Genomic DNA, 11,300 nt, shown 5'->3' with positions numbered 1-11,300 from the left:
CAATGCTTCATTTGGTAGTCCATTTTGAGAACACCCACAAATCATAGCAGTCCAAAAGACAACAGCCTTATCAGGCGTACCCTCAAAAGTAATCCTAGCCACATCCATCATTTTAGTTTTGGTATACACAACAGTCCAACTAGCATTGCCGTCCAAGTCACAACATTTGTTCTCAAACATCTTATCAGAAATAGTACGAGCTGAATCCTAATCACCACATTTTACATAGCCCATTCATAACAACAATTTCTAACAGGCATGTGCACTTATAAGACTATAAGAACATTAAACTACACTACATCTCTCAGAGGCATTTCGTCGAACAGCTTTCGTGCAAAACCCAACTCACTACATTTTCCATATACTACATAAAACTATCGAAGCATTATGAATTTCAAGGAAAGAACAATAACCAGTTTTCAAAATACGGCCATGAACCTCAACTCCGTGAATAAGATCAAATAGAGAAGCACACGAGTTCAGTAGTAAAGGGCAAGTAGCCAAGTACAGTGAATGGGTTTTAGTGAAAGCTCTAATTGAATCATTAAAAAGAGATACACTGAAGACTGAAGTAGTGTTATTGGAGATTGATGCGTAAAATCTGGGCATCAATTTGTTTAAGGTGGGAGATTGAATTGCAGTTTTAAAAGTGACATCGAATTCCTCTACTATTTTGATGCAATGCAATAGTGACTAGTGTACACATACTAGCACGTTTTCACCGCAACGGGCCAACGGCTAAAAGTTTCGACCAACCGTTCAATGCCCCCCCATAAAATCTAAGGAAAAATTGATAAAAGCCCTTCACAACTCTTGGATATATTCTTTAACCAGCCCAAATTTTTGATTATTTTTAATTGGACCCAACCATTGTATAAGTTTACCTAAAACGGTCCTATTGACTTGATAATCTAAAGTATCACGTAAAAACTCTTGCACTGTCTTGTACGTGACTTTTACAATTTTCAGAGGAAGAAGGCTTGTTTAGTCGCTAAAGGTTATAATCAATAAGCGGGTATAAATTTTGATGAAACATTTAGTTCTGTTGTCAAGCCTACTATTGTTCGTTTAGTTCTTTCTCTAGCTATTTGTTTTCGCTAGCCTATTCGTCAATTCTGATGTTAACTTTTTGAATCATTCAAAGTTAATAAAAATCAATCAAACCAATCCTTATAATAATAATGTAAATTTGCAAAAAATGATAACAAAACACTCATATAAGAATTAAGATGATTGATAAAATCATTCTTTTTTTATTTCCAAAAGTTAACAATAAAATGTTGTAACCATTTTAAACTAAATTTTTTAATCAATTCAACCATCAAATCAATAAAAAACTTTTTTTCCCTAGAACCACGTTTCGAAATATCTAGCTACATAACGTACCTTGATCTTGAACAAAGAGTATACTAGTATTTCACTTAGTTTTATGCTTGAGCGTCCTCCTAACCAGGCAATCATATAAAAAAATGTAATAGGTAACTTATCACGTAAACTTAAACATGAATTTAATCATGAATCGCTACATAGAGGAAAAAGGCCAAGGGTTGCGGTCAAAAGCGACATAAATAATATTTAAGTAATTTAGGAGTATAACCGCCACATGACTAACACACTTTCAGCAACCAACTACAACTAACCAAATAACTTGCAGCGAAAAACTTTGACTAGAATAATAACAACTCTTTATTATTAAAAGTAAATATTGTCTCAAATTCCAAATTAAATAAAACACCCTAATTTAGGTAAAGATCCCCTTTCTAGTATGCTCTCATGCAAATCCAAAGATCACCTGCAAAATTACTTACCAAAAGGTAAACAATGGGTAAAGCCAAATAGGAAAAATGAAATACGCGTTAGTATAAAACCGAGTATGACATGTACTAGATAAGTAATACATTTGTTAGTTCGTAACAATTTTTTTTTGGAAAACTCCATCACTAGTAATTCAAAAGTGACTTTTTAAGAATAAACTATTTTCAACATTTTAATAATAATTCAAAAATAACCTTTAACAACAAACTCTTTCCAAATAACTTGGATTATCAATAACATTGAGAACAATTCCTCTTCTTAGCTCCCCTTTCTTTTCCTAAGTGTGCACACCACCCAAGCTAGGCATCCCATCACGGATCTATATTAAGGAGGTAACAATAATTGCCAACAAGTGGACCTTGAAGCATAAATCCTTCTTGATGTTAATCAAGCGGTATAATAATATGAAATCTAAGTCATGAATAAACCCATCTTGATGTTAATCAAGCGCCGGTAATAATAATATTATGACTTATAAGTCATGAATAAATCTCCTTTTCTCATAAACAACTTTTTGAACAATTCAAAGTTCATAAAAGCCAATCAAACAAGGATGAGGAGCTAGCTCATATGGTAGAGCACTCCCCTCTGATCTCTGAGGTCAGAGGTTCGATCCTTACCCCCAGCATTATGCTGGTGTATTTTCTTAGCATGCTTTGCATGCATTACCAGCCAATGTGCTGGTAGTTTCTAAAAGGCTAGTAGCCTGGTAGGGGTTAGCCCTTGGGTTGACTTAATTTCCCAATAAAAAAAAATAAAAATAAAAAATAAAATAAAAGCCAATCAAACCTTTCCTTGTAAAAATAATTTAATTTTGCAAAAAGAATAACAAAACTTTTATATAAAAATAATGATTGATAAAAAAATGAAATCAATCCTTCTCTTCACTTCCAAGAGTTAATAATAAAATATTGTGACTATTTTAAACCAAATTTCTAAATCAACTCAACCATTAAATCAATAAACAACTTTATCACATAAAACTTTATTTCAAAAGATCTAGCTACATAACGTACGTTGATCTTGCATAAAGAGTATACTAGTAACTTCACTTATTCTGATGCTTGAGCTTTCTCCTAACCAACCAATAAGTAACTTATCACATGAACTTAATCATGAATTTAAACATGAATTACCTATCATGAACATAATATTTTTGAGTAAGAAATATGATTTTGTTTTTTCTTAAACCAAAGAGAATTGAAGCTTGAATAAGAAATATGAAACAAGAATAGATTAAGAAGAGAAAGAAGAACCTTGAATTAAGAGAGTATGAATTTTTCAAAGTTTTTATGTGGAAAAGATGGCTTAAAGTATGAAGTATTTATAGGAGTAGAATAGGTAGTACTTAATTTCTAAAATCAAATAGTTTTTAACCTTCACCATTAACTAGGAGATTAAACCAAGATTTTGTAACCTCCACCATAAGTTTGAAATTTTTAAGGAAACACCCCCCCCCCCTTTACTATAGATGACCGACCAAAAATGACTCAAAAAAAAAATTCTGAAATCACTTTTCGATTTTTTTTGAAAACTTGTTTAATAAAATTTTGACTAGAATTCAAAACTAAAAGCTTAACAAATCTACTTTTGACGCCATCTCCTGCCAAAATAAATTAAAAAAGGAGTGAAAATACTAAAATACTATTTACTTAAAATATTTATATTAGAAAATAAATATTTTATTATTTAAATAAATATTCAAAGATATGAGAGTCTACCGCACTTAAAAGAAATTTCGACCAGAAATTTAAGACAAAAAGTCATAATTACTTTCCAAAAAAGGAAAACCCGAAATGGGGCTGAATTTTATTTGTGTTGGGATTAGGCTTGTAGCAGCTAAGGATGGAAATGGGTGATGGCTGATCCATCACCCGCTTAACCCGGTATTTTAAATGGATGAAAACTCGAATTTAAATGGATGGAAAGTCGGTGGTGGGTGAGAATTTTTCATCCGTCACCCGATCCATCACCCGTTTAACATCCAACTCATTACCCAATTATTAAATTTTACATGTAAATTACTTATATTGTATGTTTTTGATATAACTATTTTATATTATGTCACTAATTTTTTTAATAATATACTAAATATCATCACCCGTTTAGCACCCGACCCACCCGTTTCACCCGATGGATGACAGATGGATGCGGGTGGAGTAAACAATTGCGGGTGGTGGATGCGGGTGATGTTCCACCCGTCCCGAATCCGATCCATTTCCATCCCTAGTGGCAGCCGGCCATTTGGGTGAGAAATGGGAGGATTTTTCTGCCTTTGATTCGTTGTCTTTTCATATTTCTTAAACTCTCATAACCTCCTTCATAAATTATCATTTAAACCTTCTTAAATCATCCTTTTAATCACAAAAAAAATCTGATTTAATCTCAGAAAAATACTTGCTGCCATTTTCTCTCATTTAATTCTGCCACCATCAATTTCTCTCTAAATTTTCTACTTCACTTTTGCTCTCATCAAATTGTTGTTTATATTTTCTACTTCTTTCACGTGCCTAATTATCGTTCATGGTACCTTGGTATTTGAAGAGGACTTGAATTACACGCATAGCACGTGAGTGTCTCATTAGTCTTATCTCTCCTTCCAACGTTTCTGGTAACTAGTGGTTATCTTAAAACACTAGAGACTAGAGTGTTTTCGTAGTAGATGAATTCGTTAGAAATGTTGTTTTAATCATATTTTTTACACGATATATGTATATATTTTAACTATATTACTGAAGAAAATTATGTATATGTTATTTGTGTATCTGTGTTATATTATGTGTGGTAAGATAATTTTTTCTTGGGTTTTCCTTTTCTAATAATTAAATTGGTTATTTGTGTGTTTATGAATTAATTATTAAATAATTAGTGTATGAGTTTGATATTTACCGAAATTATTTTTATTGAGGCATGTTATATATGTAGTTACTTTAGTATGTTTTTCATGTCTTAAAATAATTTTTGTTTACTTTTTTTCACGTTTATATAATTAAATTATCTATTTTTGCATTTTTGAAATTTTTTAGTAAATAATTCATGAATATTATAAAATAAGGCCAAAAAATCTATTTCTTTAAATAATCAGTTGAACCATGAGTTTTTGTATGTTATGCGAAAATTTGATAATTTTTGTGCTTATATTTTTATTTTTAAGTATTTTATTTTCTTCATTGAGTAATATGGAAATTATTGTTAAAAATTACTTTTGTGGTCCAAAAACTAAAAAATAATTATTATAGTGAAAATAAGGCTATAAAGGTGTTTTTAAATTTTTTTTAATAATTTAGGGTTTGGTTTTAATTGTTAAATAATTTTTATTGTGGTATTTGCTAAATGATTAAGTTTAATCATTTAATTATTATGTGAATATTAATATGGTTTAAGTGAGTCTTTTTGCATTCTTTTGATGGCTAATGATTTATATTGTTATTGTCATAATTATTGTCATTATTTTTACGTTTGGTTAATGTATCAATAATTGATTATATTCGTTTTATTGAGTTAATGAATAATCAGTTAATTTAATGATGTTCATTTTGTAGCGTTAGACGTACCTAGATGCGTCAGACACGGTTATCTGATGTGTTAGACACACAGTAGTGGCGCGGAACGCAAGCTCATGCGTTGAGCGTACGTTATTCAGGTATGTTGTTTGTTGTACGTATTATGTTGTGGTATTATTCGGACGAATACAAATGTATGCATAATGGTTTATGTTTTCTGGTGATTATTATTGCTTGGAAATTAATTTTATTTAATAACATTTAGTGTTGTATAACTCTTCACTTGTCATTACTAGTGCTTAAAATGTGTACAAAGGTATTTGTCTAATTGTGATTTGTCGTTGTAAGGTCGTGTGACATTTCTTTTTGATGAATATTATTGAGATGAATGATACTTTTATGTTATTTATGATTTTTATTTGAGAAAAGAATCCGGTGGGTAAAACCGGGTTAATTTTTGCCGTTTGAAATAAAGGAGAGTGAGTACTACCCTGTATAGGGAGTTTGACCATTCTTAGACACAGGCAGTGAGGAATATAAGCCCATAAATTGACCCGAAGGTTGCAATCTGACAAACCTTAAGAAGTGGACCGAGATCCACTGCTTTCGGAATGTGACTCGAAAACTTGTTTTTATCTGTACCTCTGTTTTCATTTAAGAATTTTTGTGATGATTTATTTATTAATTCAATTCACTTCTTATTAACTATTCATTGTGATATTTGTAATTTTATAAAAATTGTTGTTGCATGATGAATATTATAGTTGATGTTGAACCCTAGTTTTGATAATGACAAAGAAACAAAGGAACAAACTAAGTAGTGAACTAATGAATTATTTAAGTGTGTGGTGTCTAAGGTATCAATGCAAGGAACTGGGAGAATACGAAGTCAATGAAGAAGTCAAGAGAGGATTTCAAAGGCTAAGTAAAGAAGTTTCTATGTTGATACTGGAGCAAGCATTGGATCAAGAATAATAGAAGCTAGGCGTTTTATTTTCTAGTTCCAATGTAAAGGAACAAAGAAAGAATGGTAAGGAACTGTGGCAGAATATTTGAGAATGAAGCGTTTGTTCCTTTGTAAGGAACAAACTCAGTGGCACTTAGCAAATATGTTAAAGGAACTGAACTAATATAAGGAACTAGACTTAGGCGTGTACTTAGTATAACAATTAAAAGATAATGGAGTAAGTCATGCCTAGATTATAGGAAATTAGTTATTTCTAATTTCAAATGATAAAATCAGTTTTAAAAAGAAAATCTGTTTTGGAAAAGATTTTATTTTTCGGAAAATAAGAAAATAAATATCCGGTTGTTAGAAAGATTTTATTTCAAAGATATTATTTTCTTAAAGATTAGAAATTCAGATTTAAAGATAAAAAGAGTTTATAAAAACTGATTTTCGGATAATGCTCAAGGAACTCCTATTTTTTAGGAGTAATGGCTGCATTTTATCCACGTTCATTTATAGTTCATGGGATCATGGGACATGATGTAAAACGTGTTCCTTAGGGGAAGGAACATCATGGGTAAATGGATTAAAACGTGTACTCTAACATTAATCCCACGTTCTTCATGATTAACACTATAAATATAGAAGTCTAGATAAGTTCCAAATTGTGTCTGACTAAGTAATTAAGTGAGTTTAACTTATTAAGTGTCAGTGCCTTCATTCTCTCATAATAGCCATTTGTTCTTTGCCTTCTTACTCTAATTCCACTAAGCTTATTTCGATCAATTGTATTTTGGTTTTTGGGGTAAGGGAACTTTGAGTGAAGTTCTGTAAGAGAAAGGCTTTGAGTGAAGCTTGTATGTGTGAGAAAACTTCGAGTGAAGTTGAGAGGAACTGCTGTTAAGGGAACAGTGGTTCAGGAACTCAAGGTAGGGCTCGAGTTAGAATTAGGTTGTAACAGAGTTGTTTGGCCTAATTAGTGAAAGTGTTGAGTTTAAAATCCCTAGTGGTCGAGGTTGTTTCTTCTTGTTGGGCCCAAGAAGTTTTTCCTCGTAAAAATCCCTTGTGTTCCTTTAGCTTGTTTATTCGTTTAAGTTTTAATTTCCGCAAAAAGTTACGTTTATTTCTACACCTACAATTCACCCCCCCTCTTGTAGTGTTCCTAGGGAAATAACAGTTGACTTGGTCTGATTCTTTCCTTTCTTTTAATCTGTATCTGATATATACTTTGCTTTCTTTTGTTATGGAAAAACTGCTAGTTACTCCACACTAAATGTGGAAATATTTATTAATATATGTGCAGCAAATTGCATGGACTTCTAGACTTATTAGTGCTTGGGCTAGCAGAGTGTGGGTCGGAGATGAGAGAAAGCTTCTCGTAGTTTTCCTTGTTGATGAGTTTAATGAAGAGAATAGAGAATCTTATGTAATGTTAGGTCTCAAGAATATTTAAACTTGTTTGGAATTTTGGAGACTTGCATGTCTCTTAGTTTTGGATAATGTGGTTTCATTATAAATTTAATATTTCCTTACTTGTTGGAACCTATAACACATTGAGTTGTTTTTAGAAGTTATAAAAGCTTACGTTTGAGTTTACCTTTATTTATTGTTTTAGAGTAGCATATTCGTCCTAACGTTATTTCCGCTAACGTCTTTTAGTTAATTTTGAATATTATTTCTAAGTATTATCTTAGTTGTAGAAGGACGGGGTGTTACAGGGTCTCCAACAATTGCATGATATTAGGCATTATCTTCTCAAAACTCAGTCCCTCCTGAAGTCCTGATCTCTCTATATATGTATGTTTTTGTTCACAAGTTCTTCACTTTTAAATTGTGATGATCAATCTTGTTTATAATGTATTCTTCTAAACGTTTCTCTATGCAATGGCAAACTATATAGTACTATATACATATTTCTCTCCAAAATTTTGTGTTTTTCTTTATATTTAATATATATACTACATCAGTTTCACAATACATGTAAAATTTGCTTTTTCACACACTCCAATGCTCTTGTTTGGACATTAATATCTTTAATTCTGTACAAGTAAAAAAAATGTAAAAAGCTCGAATATGAAATCCTTGCATTGAAAATAATTTAACAAGATCCCACTTAACTATGTTTTTTTTACGCGAAGAAAATATATTATTAATAATAAGCCGAACGACACATACAATGATAATTAAGATATAAAAAACACAGATTTAGCAAATTGCAACAATTTTCACAATGCAACCAAATAATTGTAAGCATACTCGAGCACAGCTCCAACTCCATCACTTCAAACTTGACGCGAGCAGTGTGTTTTCGATGTCTTGGCATATTCCAAAGTATAGACCTTCACATTCTGATTCTGTGATATAATTGTCCTAATGAGTAATTGGTGAAAGAATATAAACCGTCATGGATCTAGACCATCTTCCAAATTATTGACACCATGAAAATAAGAATACTCATACTAAGGGTCTGTTCTTCCCAACTTATTTTTAGTTCAGTTCAATTCAGTTTAGTTCAATTCAGTTCAGTTCAATTCAGTTCAGTTCAATTCAGTTCAGTTCAATTCAGTTCAGTTTAATTTAGTTCAGTTCAGATTGATTGAGTTCAATTCAGCTCTGGACAATACTTTTACTCTCACATATCACTATTCATTTCAGTTTAGTTCGATTCAATTCAATTCAGTTCAGTTCAATTCGATTCGATTCAGTTCAGTTCAGCTGTTTTATGCCGAAGAGAACAGTCCCTTAGACGAGAAGCAACCACCAAGATGAGGAACAAAACCTCTCACAGATGGAGAGAACGGAAGAAAAGAAAGCATAAAGGAAGATAACAACAAAAATCTAAGGAAAAGGGTCGGAAATAGTCTAATTTCTTCAAGGAAGAAAATAAAAATAAAAATCCTAGAAAGAGAATCGGAGAGGGAGAAAGGAGAGGAGACATTTGTTTTATTTTATCCTACTTGACTATGTTTTTTCTTACATAATGTTAAAGAAAGATCATCAAAGTTAGTTAATTAATAGTGTCCAAATGAAAAATGGTACATGAATGGTGAAACAAAGGTATGAAATCTCAATTGATTTCATTCCCTTTGTCTTTATATTTGGTGATTTGTTTCTTATTTTGTTCAAATATTATGACTTTTATCTGATTTGTTTCTTTATTTGCACAGGCCAAATTAGTACTCTCATTATCCTCAAATAAAAGTCCTACAAGACTTGGTCACGCATATTAACACAGTTTTTGTCATATAGTATTGTAGTGTAATATTGAGAATATAAATGGACAGAGAGAGGGAGAAAATTAGTAGGGACCACATCTATATTAATATATTAAAAAACGTTCTTAATTAATTAAGTGGACGCGTCAAATTACACTTTCTTGTTAGTTCTTTATCTGAACTTCTAATTCTTGTCCCACAATTACTTAAAATCGCCCAAAAAAAATTAAAATTACATTTGTAACCTTTTTCTTGTTTTTTTTTCTTAAATCACCACCATCACCACGACCACCACCACCACTCACCTCTACCAGGCTGCCACCACCATTCCCCCACCAGCAACCCCCTCTCTCACCTCCTGCCAGCCATTCTCTCACCTCCTACCGGCCATTCTCTCACCTCCTACCGGTCATTCTCTCACCACCATCGCCAACCAAGGCCAGATCTTTCAGATCCGAGCCTTTCTCACACCTCCTGCCGGCCTTTCTCTCATCACCGTCGCCAACCATGGCCAAATCTCTCGAAGCGCACATCTTTCGAACACCATGGCCAATATTTCGAACACCATGGCCATAAATCTCGAAAAAAAATTTGACCATGGGGACGAACGTCTTGCCTGGACGTTCGTCCCATGGCCGAACGTCCAGGGCCGACGTTCGGGTCATGGGGCGAACGTCCAGGCGAGACGTTCGTCCCCATGGTCGAAAAAATTTCGATTTTGTTAATAGGTGGGTGGTGATGGAGGTGGCGGGTGGTGGTGGGGGTGGTGCTGGTGGTGGTGGTGGTGGTTGGGGGGTGGGTGGTGAAAAAAGGAGAAGGGTAAAACAGTCCAATAAAATAATCCCAGGACGATTTTAAATAATTTCGGGGCGATGTTTAACAATCCCCTTGTTTATTCCATGTCATCATCACATATATTTAAAAAAAATAGAAATATGCTTCGTATAAAATTCGACCACACGACCTCAAGTTAAGAGCCTAAAGTTCTAAAAATCTCTATTATATAAGCCAAGGGGGAGCAATAGTGTCCCCCTTGGAATTTACTTAAATGCCCCTCTGGCCACCTAATCAACCCAATTTCCATGCATAGACTTGAAAAAACAAAAATATCAGTCACATCAAATTTAAACTCAATCAACTCATACAAGATTCAATCATATAAACTTGTCAATAGAAAATTATTCAATCAAAAAGATTTATAGTCAAGAACTTACCAAACGTTAATACTACATACAATAACAAAAAAATACACGGCATAACATCCTCTCAAATCAAAAAAATTTCATACCACAAACTCAATTACAAACACAAACTCCAACAAAAAAAATGCAGTTCTCTTCATTGATTGGAGCTTCACGACATTCTCAAATACGGAACTCTGAAATTTGCCGATTCTTTACCGTTAATCATGTACATAGTTCGTTATTGAAAATAAAATTATGTGTGTTGTTCTACGTTCATTAAATCTTAAAACATGTATTATGTTCGAGTAAAATTAAAATCAAATTATAGTAACTCTTACGAATATGTGTTATATTATATTTTTTTCCAAAAAAAAATTTAACTTAAATTACAGATTATTTAAAATTTAAGTCGAAGATAGTTGAAATTCAAATTAAAATTACATCATAAATGGTCTAAAAGCTGGCTATACGCTGATCTTTATGATGGGGTTGTTGACTCTTTACTTACTGGTGTCTGAAAAAAAAAATTAAATTGCGTCAAAAATGACTTAAATACTCGGTCGGATATAAAAAAATTTTGAGATAAAATATGAGAACTCAAATTGTTTCTGTGGCCATATATTAAAAAGTATTA

The sequence above is a fragment of the Beta vulgaris genome, chromosome 7 (assembly GCF_026745355.1).
Source record: "Beta vulgaris subsp. vulgaris cultivar EL10 chromosome 7, EL10.2, whole genome shotgun sequence".
Lineage (NCBI taxonomy): Eukaryota > Viridiplantae > Streptophyta > Magnoliopsida > Caryophyllales > Amaranthaceae > Beta > Beta vulgaris.
The sequence above is the reverse complement of the archived record's forward strand: the minus strand, read 5'-3'. Positions refer to the sequence as shown.